We start from the raw sequence: 15,440 nt of genomic DNA on the forward strand, positions 1-15,440 counted from the left end.
CACTCACTACAATTATAAGTTTCCCCTTTGGTAAACACATGGTGAATTATTGTTCCCAGTTGAATATAAGAATACGTTTCAGTAAAACTCTTGTAAAAATTCTATCCACAAACATAAATTCATGAAAACACTCGCACATAGTAGCATTCCAGCACTCTCACACACTAAAAGAAAAAGTCAACACATGTATCAAAAGGTGCAGTTTTTATGGATAGCACATCACAAGAAATAAACCTTGGTATCAGAAACGGAGAAAAGACAGAAGTCAGATCAGCAAATGCAATACTTTCCCACTGAGTATGTGAGCTGTGTGTTATTAATGCACATATAATAAGAACGAAATTCCATTATCAGTAATAGTAGCTCGCAGAAACAATTCCAGTATACTACTGAGAAGAGAGGTAACTGTTCCACACATGTAAGAAAGTCCACAAATACACCACATTTTTACTGAAAGGAAGTAATATATTTATTCATCCCAAATATTTTTTTAAAATTTTTATGAGCAATGGTATAGCATTTCTACTACTAACTACAAAAAATAAAATGGTTTCAAGGCTTTGGTTACAGTGAATAACTTATAATCTACCCACTAATAGCTGTGAAGTGGTAGGGAGTTGGTTAGGGAGTAGTAAGATGCTGGAATAAAAATATTGTATGTATGTACACAGTGGTTTATTATCAAAATACAATTGAACACTTTACTGTTAGAAAAACAGACATTTTAACAGTGGGAGAACTGATGACTAGTAAATATAGTTTAACATTACACTCTCCACATCAATGAATAAAATCATTAAACTGCTTGGGTGCAAGGTAATTAAAAAAAAGATGGTTGCATTGTGGCAGATCCAAAATAAAATCGCCTTCGCTTAACAAAATAAGTAATAAGCAGTTGCCATAAGAATTACTAATTGCCATATGGCGTTGCTCGCTAACAGACGCTTATAGGCCAACAGCTTCAATTGATCAAACAAATAAGTTATTTATCAACTGCACAAATGGCTACTGGGCTACCACGGCGAAATCCTTTCAAGTAATTAAGTTTTACATACAAATTTCATTGCGGAAATAGGTGCTTTGCCTTTAAATATCACACAACACTGAACAAAATTTCATCATGTAAAAAACGTTAATAACATTTAAGACAGATACTGGACAACAGAATCAAAAGCCAGTGCCATGCAAACAAATTTTGCGGTGGGCAACGGTGCTTTAAGCTTAACACAAAATTTTCTGAAGAATACAATATATCCATTTGTATTTGTTTTAGTGGACCTTAAGCTTGGATCAAAACATGCCTCTGCGAACAGGCCGGTTACTAGCCGTAAAAAAACAGTGAGTCTTGACGACGCAATGGCTGGTATCACATACAACTGAAATATAAAACGCTAAAGTAAGTCAAACACTGAATCTCAGAGTGTTACAGACAAGCAAACAACGCTAGTAGCTGATCAAATATACAGAAAGAATTTGCTAAGCCCGGTGGCGAGAAATAGAAAACAAACAAATCATAATATAATTAACATAGGTGGTTAGTTCAGCAAACTAGTTCGCCAAATAGCTAATGAAGATTCAGCTGGCAAACTTTTTACGAAATAGATTCTTCCACATATGTATGAGAAATTTACGTTACCAGAAACGACATGATGACAGCCACAAGACTATCTAAAGCATTTAGTGAGGCCTCTATCCGGGGTCGTCCTTGAATTCGATAAACAAAGTATTAAATAATGGCTGATCTTTGCTGTAACACACACACGTAAGCAGAATTAAACACTACTCTAAGAAAATACAAAACACCCTTAAATAAAACAAGGCTGGTAAGCACTGAATAGGTAATATGCCAGACAACTTGCTTACAGAAAAATTTCAGCAGTGAGTGCGGGCTAGCGTCCACGTTCAACCAAGCCACGCTGCCCAGTAACATGATAAGTAGGAAACAAAATCGAAATAAGAACCCAAGTTCTCCACAAACCAAGAATATATGTCCAGAAATTAGCCTTAACACAGCCTGATAGAGAAATGCAAATGAGTGATTTCGCTAAAGCAAAATATCGCAGAAACGACCATGTATACCAGGTAGATCCGAAAGCAACCAGGATGCAGTGGGTCACACGGCAGTTAAGAAGAAAGTTACTGCATGTTCCAGAAAAGGGTTCACCATAAAATCCACAATGTAGGCACGCATCAGTTACCCGATCAGGCTCACTTTAACCAATATTCAAGTATCTCACACTTACGTTTAAGCCTGCGTAATGGCACCAATAACACTCTGTAGGCTCGGCCGCTGCCTTCAGTTATGTTTGGCCCAGTGGAGCGCTCACACACCCTCGATAAAGCCGGCTCTCCAACTCCCCACAATACCAGCAAGTCCGTCCCCTTTCTGCCTGCTGTGCACGTCCCTGTATCCACAAGTGCAGCTGCTGACATGCCCACTTGTTGGCCTGCATCCTCCAGTTTCCCGCGAACGGGGCAGAGACATACACAGGGCAGATTCTATCGACAGATGAGCACCAACGATGTCACTTGTGGGTGGCACAAAATGTAACAACTATCTGAACCTTTCTCACAGTGCAATACACAAAATAATTGTTCATATAGTCAACAGAACACTACAAGAAAACAGAATATGTTCAACATGCAGTCAACAGATGCAGTGTATCAGGTAACAAGATAATATATTAAATACATTAAATATATTGGCAACTGAGAATAAGGACAACCATCATCTGTAGACTGGAATGACAACAATGAAAATTTGTGCCATACTAGGACTCGAATCTGGATTTCTCGCTTTTCGCGTTACCATTTGTCTATCCGTGAGCGACTCTTGGCAACACACAAACATCCATATGTCGTCAACCACGTGTCTACGATCTTTCCTCGTACATCAGTTATGTATATTCCAGTACAGGTCAGACGTTGTACTTGAAGCTCGCTTTCCCGGTATCGGCAGAAAAGTTCGCAATTGCGAATACATTTAATGTATTTCATAACGGCCGTAGGACATGCCTGTTCCATGCATGCATGTCCAAAGGAATTTTGCCACGTAGAATAACACAAGCACTGCAGTACTGTATTTCTCTGTCGATACCAGGTAAACGACTTTCAAGTATACCGTCTGACCCGTATGGGAATATACATAATGACCGGTCGTAGATGCCTGGTTGACGACATGTGGAAGTTGGAGCTGGTCATAAGTCGTGCACGGATAGCGAACTGATAAGGCGACCTCTCGCGGTAAACGGGAAATCCATGTTCGATGCCTGGTCCGGTACAAATTTTCACTGTCGCCATTCTTGTATACAGCTGATGGTTGTCCTTATTCGCAATTGCGAATACATTTAAAATATCTCATAACGGCTGTAGTCGCATAAGTGCCTGTTACTTTCGACATGCATGCATGCGTTTACAAAACAGATCCTTCCACATATGTATGAGGTAATTACGTTCCTAAGGAACTTTGCACGTAAGCAGAATAACACAGGTTCTGCAATATCGTAATATATTAAGTAGTCACAGATCCTCAGATAAATCAAAACTGTGCTTAAAACTGCAAATGCTTTTTACACAGACCTGAAAACATGAAATAATAGGAATTGCAAGTAAGGTGAGTGCTGTGTCCATCAGATGATTCACAAGTAAGAGATGCAGATACAATAGTGCCTTGGACAGGATAAACGTGAAAGGATTACATAACAAGAACTAAGGTGAATGGTACCCTAATATATGCACGGTCATGAGTTTCAAAATCCAGAACAACACTGAGAGGATAAGATATGTTATAACGTAAATTGCAGTTAACTACGAATTTGTGCTCATCAGGAAACTCACAAGCAAGCCTGCAGGATGAGTCATGTGTAACCTGCCTTACACCGCCATTATCTGATAAAAGCTACACTAGCAAATGAATGATTAAAAAAGGCAAAATTCATATCCGGACAGGAAGCGGATAGATCTATGCTGCTCTTTATCTTTTGATTTAAGTTAGATTTCATGCAAGTATGTATCCTGAAAAAATGCCCCGTACTGAAATACTCTTTCACATATAAAGTTTAGACCTATTAAAAGAAATATGATAATCTTATTTGATTGCAAAGGATATAGACGAAAATAATCAGTGAAGAATAAGGGTAGCTTAGTTGTGCACAGTATAATAATAATGGACTTGACTAGACATTTAACTGATTTCTAGAAACGTACAGTACAAGGCCTAACACTTCAATGTTTTGGTAACTCAGCTTGTAGCCATATTATATGCAGTGTTCGTGTTTGCCTTGTCTGTTTGTCCAGTGTCTGAAATCTGAGTATTCACGGATACAAGTGTGCCGTATGGCACTTGCCGCAAGCGTATCTCTAGTCTTTCGGCTCAGGTCGGCTAGAGGCTTAGATAGAAAGACCCGCTGGTCCGATCTGTCGCGCATGAGGTCAGCAGGCACTGCATATGGCAGGGGACTTGTTGAGCTCCGGCGGCGGCAGCGAGGCGGAAGGTTGTTGTGGCGAGTGCGCTTCGGTGGGTAGTGTTCTGACCCACCTCGAGGTTCTTGTGATGGGGTTTTGTTTCTTCAGCGGAATTCTTTCACGGTTGTCTTGAATGGCTTGGGACTAGTGCTCAACTGTTAATGCAGTTGAGTGTTGCAAAGATCGTCTGGAGAGTTATCGAAATCGTTTGGTTTATTGCGATTGTGATTATATTTTCATGTGGTTTTAAATGGTGCACAGATCAATTGGATAACCATTGTGTTCGTTAGCTTTAGCAGTTTGTTGTTGAAATTTACCAGTGGTTTTAGGTTCTGCACAGATCAGCTCGGCAGCTGTTGTGTTCATTTCATTGTTCCAGTTGTTGACTGATTTTTCTTGGGTTCTAAGTGCTGCACAGATTATCCAGGCAACTGTTGGCGTGGTTGATGTTGCTGCAGTTGCTGTCGTTATGTATTAATGTGGATTTAATTGCTGCACAGCTCAGGATAGCAGATTTTGAGTTGATTGTCGAGGCTGCACGTTGACTTTGGTGATCCTCATGGCACTTGCGAATGGAAGTAGCTAGTTCCGTTATTTGCCATTTCTGTCGAGGCCGCAGTAGTAGGCGCTGTTCACCAAGGAGATTATACTTCGGCGATTACAAACTTTCCCGTTATTAACAAATATATCCTTTAGACTTGACTATCAGGAGTTAGTGTGTGCCCTGTTGGCCAAGGGGTTGTCAGTTCTGGCCGCTCACTTCATTATTAAAATACATGGTTGTTAAGATATTGTAATTGAGATAACTCCTCAGCTCTCCACTCAAGAACTGCTCGTGGGATCGAGCTAGGGTTACACAAGCATTCATCTGTATATTGAGCAATACGCCTCCGGCACTAACATCTTTGGCAAAATGGGCACAAAATAACTTGTGTGTAGCGCAGATGGTGAGGGAGGGAAGCAATCAAGAATAGTGGAGTAGAGGAGGAGAGTTGATTGGGAGGGGGGTGGGGGTGGGGGACTGCTTCGTTGTGAACGACCACCACGAGGTACAGCAGGTGTAGTTCGACAGCTGAAGCCGATGTTCGAATGCTCGAACATATAACTCGCTTATCTTTAAGCTACAGCCAGCAAATTTGCAGACAATCGGAGTAAGAGGTTATTCCAGTCCGGTCGGTAATTATATAAATACAGAGTGTCTCACAAAGGGGTTTACACTGAACTATAATAACCAGAACAAAACTAGAAAAAACTATGAATTTTTAAGGCACATAAATGGTCACGACGTTACCGAAGATTTACTGTTGAATATGTTCAAAATGTCCTCCATCGGCAAGAGTACAGCGCCTGCAACGCTGTGAATCGATACACATGTCCTTCATGTCATCCAGCATACGTGGTTTCGTGGACGTAGACTGTGCCCTCCAGAGTTTCCCAAAGGTAGAATGGCGTTAGAGAGGAAGATCTGGCTGCAAACTCAACACTTCCTCGTCAGCCCATCCACCGCTCAACGAATATTTCATCCAGGAATTACCGCGCATCACGATGGTAGTGCACAGACTTGTTGAAGAAAACAATATTCATCTCGGTAAAATTGGTGAACAACTGGTGCTGCCCGGTCCTGCAAGATAGTTTTATACTTTACATCTGTCACTGGTTTTCAGAAAACAATGGCCCTGCAAATGCTCTGACAGCCCGGACATACGGAACTGATAACCAGGAAGAGTAACAGCTTGTTCCTCCGCAACATGGGAATTATCTATTGCCCGGTACACACAGATTGATGGTTCCATTAAATGTAAACGTCGCCTCATCAGATCAAATAATGACTTCAGTCAGCTCCTCCCTATCGCACATCCATTCATAAAATTGGAGGGGATTATCCGGATCGTCCACATTGATCGCGTGAAGCAGCCTGGAAACGTAGAGTTTCCACTTTGCCTGCTTTAAAATACGGTGAACGCTTGGTTTTCTTACACCCGATTAACGCGCAGATTGCCGTATGGACTCCTCTGGGGTTCATGTGAAAGCTCGTAACACTGCGTCCACCCCACCTTCGTCCGCTATTGACTTCTTCCTGACACAAGGTCCCTTCTTCAGATCGCGCAAACTTCCTTCCCTCTCAGATCTGTTGGGTAATTTTGTTACTGTAATACGTGATGGTACCTCAGTTTCAAGCTCCGCCGCTATCGCCCCTGCATTTCTTTCATGCTTTCAGTTTCTAATAACACTTTAGATTCGACTTTCTTTGCCCCAAGAACACGTTTCTAGTCATTTTGTTGTTTACTTTTAGTTACTATTAACTGAATGTAAACAAAAGAAAGCAAATAAGTGGCCACACACAACAGGCATCAGAGGACCATATAAACAAGATTGGATCTGGTTACCATTAATACCTGCCTGTACAGATATTCAAAGTCAATAATTTGTCATTAGAGTAACAAAAGGAAATAGTTACAGAAAGAAACGATGAACCAAAGAAAATTAATATCGACCATATGCTGCCAGAAAAGGAATCTCATAAAACAAAACAGGGGTAAAACATGTGTAACAAACAACGTCGCTTACTACGATAATGGCAGTGTAAAGTAAAGAATATGTGTCACGTGGAAATTATATGTCAGACTCTGATACCCCAGTCTTCAACGTTACAGTAAAGTAAAATTTATCCGCCTCCATTTCGCTGTGAAAGTTATGCCAGCTGTATCTGAAATGTGTAGGGAGCGGCAACTCGAGTCACCTGCAATATATTCTCCCTTTGTCCACATCCATTTATGCTGCGAATATTATGCCTCCTGTTATATAAACTGTCCTGTTGCCCTACATTACTTACGCCTTAAATGCTGCGTTGAGTTAATAGCAGAGATATTTTTCCTTATTACCTCCAATTTACGCACTAAAGAGGATGAAAATGGACTAATTTAACAAATCATATTTCTTTGATTCACTTGAACTTCATGTACAAGGCCTTAGTTAATCTGTCTTCCTGCCACGAAGTATAGCTCACTAGCAACTTCTGCCCTCATAGATATTTCATTTTTGCTGCTCCCTTTCGTCTGTACCCCAAGTACCGCAGACGTTGTTATCTGTTTCCTAGATGCTTTTTAATGCCGTCTCATTTGTGCTGGCTGTTGCGCCTGCATCTTCCTGTAGCTGGTTCTTATCTTGCCGAACATAACTGCGCTGTTGCCACAGTCCGAGGACTCTCGTCGTTATTTTCTGCGCTGTGGTAGGACAGAAGCCAGACTAGCTATTGAGCGCCTGCCATGCTGGCAACCAGCTATACACTACTCACCGGATCAGGGCAGTGTGCAGTCCACATCGCAGACGTTAGATATTACTGTGGACTGTGAAGACCGGCTGCCGGAAGACGAAGGATGAGGCCTTACAAATTTCCTGTGTGAGGGGCGAAATACAAATATGTTGAAGACATACAAACGCAACACCTTAAAGAGCGTGATTGCAACCAAAATACACACTGGTACAGGGGACTGAAAGTCACATGCCGAAATGCAGTCTGCCAGTACTGTGACTAGCTATTGGTTCACAGCACACTGTCACGGTGTATCAGTTTTCAGTGCTATGTCATCAGACAAAAATTTTTTTTCACAAATAATAGCACGTGTGTTATAACTCAAGACGCTACATTTATTTAAAGAACTTAGTTGCGAGACGTAATGTATGGCACTTAGCCCCTTTTACAATATTTAGTCTCAATATTGTTATAACGGAAACTGGCTGCTGGTTTATGTGGCTTTTGATGATAAGTCCTTTCCGATAGATCGTTCACGATTTAGCCTTTCCAATTAATTCTCTCTTACAATTCTGCGAGGTTAGAGATCAGAGGAGGAGGGAAGGCGTGCTGGTGTTCACATTACTGTGAAATTCAATGAACTAAATAGCTGCATGAGAAACATTTATTCACAAAATTGTAGCGTACTCCTGAACAGCATTTAAAATGAAACACACCTAAAAGCCTAACACTATGTTTCCTTGCAAACAAACTGTAATAATTCAACGACAATCATTAGTCAGCAAGGAATTGGGGGGTTGAATAAGGAACGCAACGTGGACGTACAATCGTTCACACACTAAGATTCAAACTCACAGAGAAATAGAAAACAATGCTGACCATTTCTGATACGTCAAAATCGATTTGTCACCCGTACGAAAAAGAATCATGAAATTTAACTAAGTACAGGTAGTATGATGTAAATCATGGCGGATTAAGGACCAGGTTTGGCTCCCTCTCAATCAATGTAAAACGGTCACGGAAATATCTCTCGTGAGAATCCCGCGCTGCTTCTAAAGGTGGAGGTTAAATCTTATAGACGATAACAACTCAAAGCTGATCTAAATCCCATCCAGGGAGCCCTGTAAGTGCGCACAGCTTAATGCTTGCGGAACAACGACTGTGCTGCGACTCGTCTCGACCGTGTAGAGACAGCGGACGAACTTAGTGGAGTCGCACTCCACCAGTCCAAAAGATGAACTTGCCAGTAATAGCAGACCTTTTCTCCAGTCAGGAGACAGGAGAGAAAATGCCTGGTTTTTTCCACCACCAAATATCGTACTTAGCTTAACGTCCGAAATTCGAACACGGTATCACCAATGTAAAAAGTAATTAATTCGCAACGCTTGGAGGACAACTACCACGACTAAGCTGCGGCGAGGGCTGGCTTCGAAGCTTAAATCAAACGACTTTTTTCAAGCTTCTACTGTAATGTTAAACGAAGAATTTCTGTCTGAATTCCTCCAGTCACATGCTTTTCTAATTGCACTATAGTTCATTCAATTCAGCGATCATCCATGCTAAGGACAACTGCATGGTGTCCTGAATATCAAATGTACTAAAGATGGGAATAAGACACACACTCAGTTTCGGTTCCCAGCGTGATATTCCTCCCTGGCATGTAAAATATTAGAACGTGTACTGAATCTTTTCAAACTCAATATTTACTGACATGGACTGCCCCACACAATTACAATCATTCAAAATTTTAGAAACCATTCTGGAGCACAGCTATCGGTATAAATGCTAAAAATCAGACAAAAACAGTCTAGATCGCGTTTCCAGATTTTTTATTTGTTAGAACACAGTTTCGGCCCTTTCCCCAGACCATCTTCAGGCTTTTGACCGCCATTATGGCTGCTGGTGGCGATGGACGGAGCGAGATCCTTGGAATCAAGACTGTCACTGCAGTGAGAATCTTACTCCCAAGGATCTCGCTGCGTCTGCCGCCACCAGCAGCCGTAATGGGAGTCAAAAGTCTGCGGATGATCTGAGGAAAGAGCCGAAACCGGCTGCTAACAAATAAAAAATATGAAGCGATCGAGACTGTTTTTATCTGATTTTTACAATCATTCAGTCTCAGTACCCATACAAAACTATCACTGTGAAAGTGTTAATAAATACACCGAGTAATTCAATCTTGCTATCATACCACCTGCACAAAAGAATACTCTACATCCGTCCTGAAGTCTTCTTGAAATTGAAAGTAACCTCCAAATTGTCAACTAACGCAGTCCACTAACTTAATCCCAGAATAGGAATTAAATGAAGAAAATGTGCTAAAGTTAATGTAATATTCCTTCATTGAAGATAATCCAAGGATATGAAACAACAATGTTAACCATACTCATGACCAAATAAATCACTGCAGAAGGTCATGCCAGTCAACAGAAGTCACAGCACTAGCATGGGACCAATTCAGAATTCACACTGAGGTTCGACACAACCGAGAATTAACTGTATCGCTTAACTACCCACACATAAATTTTTGTTTGCATACAAGCACACAGAAAAGTTTCTACTCCTATATATTCAATGTCGACAAGTATTCGACAACACAACATTCTCCTCCTTTTATCAGATCACACCATACGGTATCTGTTGACTGCAGTATGGTGCAATGATATAATGACCAATGTACGGGCATACTGAATTGACCATCGTAGATGCGTGGTCTGGCTGTGAAGATTAAGATCCACCGAACTGATTCGTTACCAAAATAATGCACTTTTTGTGGTTAACTGTATTCAGATGTGGTAGAATCATTGTTGAATGATTAGGATACAGCTTCCAGATAAGAAAATTGCAGGCATGCCAGCACAGCAATATATTTAACGAAAATAATCAACACTGACAACAGTAAATACACTCAGCGATCATGTGCATCACTTGTTCATAAAGAAGACACTTATTATCAGAAATTCGCAGGTGACAAATATGTAATACGTTCAAGATAGCACGCAGCTCTGCCAAAAATGATTTCAAAGTTTAGCTGAACTGCCAGTAATTTCAGAACCTTAAATTATGAGTATTGTCACTTTTAAGGCTGCCAAGTAACTTCAAACAATAGCCGATTAAGTATACCGACGGCAAAATAAATCACAGCACAAAAAATAATTAATGTAAGAGTAATGAAATTTCTGGAATACATTTGTCTAGCTGACATGTTTAAATGACTGATATTGCTAGATCATGGATTTATGTTAAGTGCGGGATAAGTCGTTACAAAAGAGAAATGGTAGTACATTAATAACTGGTGTAATCATCAGAATGTTGAATTCAAGCATGTAAACTTGTTGTGTTGTACAGGTGTCGACTGCCAGTCTGTGGGATGGAGGTCCACGCCTGTTTCACTTAGTCAGTCAGTAAGGGACGTTTAATGCAGTGTGTCTGGATGCACTGGAGCTATCATGCGATGATGTTCCATACGTACTCGACTGGAGACAGATCTAGTGATTGAACAGGTCAAGGCAACATGTCGACACTCTGTAGATCATGTTGGGTTACAACGTCCGTACATGAGTGAGCGTAATCCTGTTGGAAAATACCCCAATGAATGCTGTTCATGAATGGCAGCACAGCAGGTCGAATCACCAGACTGACCTACAAATTTGCAGTCAGAATGCGTAGGACAACGACGAGTGCCCCTGCTGTCATACGAAACCACTTCTCAGATCACAACTCGAAATGTAGGTCCAGCGTGTCTAGCACACAGAGGTTGGTTGTACTCTCAAGTGGTCCCCTTCTGACCAACACGCGACCGTCATTGGCATCGAGGTAGAACCAACTTTCATCAGAAAGTATAACAGACCTCTACCCTGCTCTCCAATGGGATTTCGCTTGATACCACTGAAGTCGCCAACGACGTTGGTAGGGGGTCGTGAAATGCACGCTGCAGGCTGTCTGGTTCGCAGCTGTCCCTAAGGTAACTAATTTGTAACAGTACGTTGTATCACTGTGGTGCCAAATGTTGCCCAAATTGCTACTACAGATGCAGTACGATGCGCCAGAGCCAAAAGCCGAACACGATGGTCTTCACTTTCGGTAGTGCCACGAGGCTACCCGGAGCCTGGTCTTCTCGCGAGCATGTATTCTCATGATCGCCGCTGCCATCAATCACGTACAATAGCTACATTCGTGCCAAATCTTTATGCGTTATCACAGAAGCGACGTCCAGCTTCTCGTGACCCTATTACACGACCTTGTTCAGATTCAGTGATGGGTTGATATTGGCGTCTTTGCGCCTTAAAGCCATACTTGACTAACATCACCTCTCCACATCCAATCTCAAAGGTAAATAACGCTTATATCCGTTACACTGTGTATTTAAGACATACTTGATTTGCATTCTCATCGTGGCGTCACTAACACCACTCTGATGTGATCAGCGTGAAACCTGAATAGACATCACCTTTCTGATGTAGAAATACGCCTAACGACTTCCATTTATTTCGCACAATTCCCTCTTGGTGTTGAAATTTTTTTCCCTTATGGTGTATTTTAATGCTGAAGTAAATAATACGCAAATGAGAACGGTTACCCCCGTTGAAAATAATTAATACTCTTCCCAGGAAGAGTGGTTACTGCATTTGTAATCCTACAAGCTATGAGAAGAAAAAATAAGAAACTGTAGGTTGCATACAATGAAACTTTCACAAATAACGAACGTTACAACTAAAGAACAGCAAAAAAAGAAAAGTCAGAATACTGGTATTTGGAAGTAATGTAGCATTAGAAAACCTATTGAACATACGATTAACGGAATTTCGCATAAAATGAGGAACATTTCCAGTGAAACTGGACAACTGAAACCTCCACTATTAATCACACTGTGCCTAAAAATGTTGAAATACATATAGAGTACAAGGAATGCTGCTGCTACTACTACTACTACTACTACTACTACTACTACTACTACTACTAAGTGGTCAGGCCCAGTGGACCACACGCATCTACAAGTTTCCTCTTCCATCTGTATTCTGTCCATTGCTGCTATCCGCCATTCGTCCACATCTATTGACACTTGGTTTAAATCTTCATGGAGTCCATCCCTCCAACGCTTCTTGAGTCTCCCTGGCGGTCTCTTTCCTGTAGGTGTGAAATCCAGGAGCTTCCGAGGCCATCTGTGATCCTCCATCCGGGCCACATGGCCGGACCACTGCATTCGTTTGGCTTTGACAGTTCCTGCTGTGTTGGGCTGCTGGTATAGTTTCTCAAGCTCTTGGTTGTATCTGATCCTCCATTCCCCTGTATCTGCATCCAGGACCGGACCGAAGATTTTCCGAAGCACTTTTCTCTCAAAAACAAGGAGCTTATGGAAGTCCTGTTTCCGGATACTCCATGTCTCACAGCCATATAGAACAACAGGCTGGATCAGGGTTTTGTACAGTAGAATCTTGAACTGTCTGGAGAGAGATTTGGACCGAAGCAGTTGTGCTAGGCTGTGGTAAGATCGGTTTCCTGCTTGTATTCTGGCATTGATCTCTGCTTCACATGACGAGTTCTCAGTGAAAAGTGCCCCTAGATATTTGAATTCTTGCACTCTCTTGTAGGAATGGTCCCCAACCTGCAGTGATTGTAGATGATCAGCTGTCTGACAATGACCACGCGTCATAACGAGGTACTCTGTCTTGGCTTCGTTTATGTTTAGCCCAAATTTGCTGACAGCCTCATTTAGTGCTTTGGTCATTTGCTCCAACTCCTCTTCCGACCTAGAGAGTAAACAGATGTCGTCTGCATAGGCTAAGTATGCCAGTCTCTTTCCTTCGATTTCAATCCCTTCGTTCTCTTGGAAGGTCTCGTTTGCACGTGTTTCGTTCAGACAGATCTTTATCAGATTGATGAGTTTCTCTGCTATGCCAAACTCCCTTAAACAGTTGAGCAAGCTCTTGCTATGTATGCAATCATAGGTCTTCTTAAAAGCAACGAATAAAATATACAAATCTTTACTATATTCACCCAGTTTCTCAGTGAGCTGCCGGAGACTGAAGATGTGATCTACTGTTGACCGTCCTGGCCGGAAACCTCCCTGGTACTCCCCAATCACCGATTCTGCCACTGGCTGAATTCTATGTATGAGGCAATTGGACAGGATCTTATAGCAGACGTTAAGCAGGGCGATTTCTCGATAGTTGTCACATTTCAGTTTGTCGCCCTTCTTATGTATTGGAAAATCAGAGCTGTTTTCCATTCTCCTGGTAGCTCTTCTTTGTTCCATATTGCCTGTATCAGTCGGTGTATTTTTTCTCCAAGTTTCTCTCCTCCTGCCAGGATCATTTCAGCATGTATTCCATCTTCAGCTGCACTCTTATTCTGTTTAAGGTGTCTGATTCTGGTTTTTATCTCATCCAGGGTAGGTGGGGGATAGTCTGCATCGGTTGTAATTGGGTACTGGAAATCAAACTCCAGTTCGGGTTCATCACAATTTAGCAGCTGTCGAAAGTACTCTTTCCATCACTCTGCTATGTCCCTATCGTTCGTCAGGATTTTATCACGGGAATCTTTGACAAATTTCTGCTTAGCCTGGTGACCTTTGCAGAGGCACTTCACCCTCAGAAACATTTCCCTAGTCTTTTCTCCTCTGAAGTCTGTTTCTGCTTCAGTGATGATATTCTTTATGTATTTCCTCTTTGCTCTTCTCAGAATTGCTTGTGTAGTCTTTCGGACCTCCTCAAATTGTGCTTTGGCCTGTGCCAGATTTGTCCCCTTCAGCCATTTGTTTCTGGCTTCCTTTCTCCTTTCCAGGGCATCTGCACATTCGTTTCCAAACCAGATCTTCTTGCCCACTGGGTTTCCCATGAGTGTTTCCTTTGCTGTATCCCTAACAGAGCTCTGGATGTTTCCCCACATTAGTTCGAGGTCCTGATTCGCGTCCATTTCACTGAGTGCTCCAGAGCGGTTACTAAGTTGCAACTGGTATCTGGTCTTCGTTGCCTCATCTTTCAGTTTCTCCACATGGTACCTTTCCACTCTTTTTAACTTAGGCCCCGTTCTTCCTTTACACTGTATGTTTAAACGGCCTCTGACCAGGAAATGATCACTCCCATCCTCGGCACCCCGGGAATGCTACACTTGCTAAAATCAGAAGATTCGCATGAGGAAAATAATCTGGTAGAGAGCCTACCACTGCCCTTTACTTTAATCTCCCAGTTGATAAGACGCTATGACCCCGGCTTTTATGAATTGAAAAATTGAATTGAATCAATACAATCTAATTAACTTTAAGTTCTTTAGTGGCAAGAACGTTCACAAACCACGATTTAATTGAAGGGAACCTCATGCAGCCACTGTCCATACATGTAGAAGAATTCATCTTATAGATAAAATTCGCTCTTCGAAAATGTTTTTGTTCTGCGTAGCGTACAACACTTAATAATTTGAAAACTCTTGAGCTAGTTTGTTAGCTAAAATAATTTTCATGTCTCTGTCTTCGCTGACTCGTGTTTTGAAGTACAGCAGTGTCATACACTTACCTGTAGAACTGAAAACCTTATTTGTGTAAACATGATCTCTCCTTAAGGCAGGTGATTCCCCCACTACTTTAATGCAATTACAATGAGTGTCATACGTTTCGAGAACGCAGTTCTTGAGTGAACGCATGTGAAGGTATGGAACGAATGAAAGTTTAATGTGAACACTGACCAAGGGGAATATAAGAAAAACTGAAAAACCTTATAACAATCGC

This window comes from Schistocerca cancellata, chromosome 3 (genome assembly GCF_023864275.1).
Source record: "Schistocerca cancellata isolate TAMUIC-IGC-003103 chromosome 3, iqSchCanc2.1, whole genome shotgun sequence".
In the NCBI taxonomy this organism is placed as follows: domain Eukaryota; kingdom Metazoa; phylum Arthropoda; class Insecta; order Orthoptera; family Acrididae; genus Schistocerca; species Schistocerca cancellata.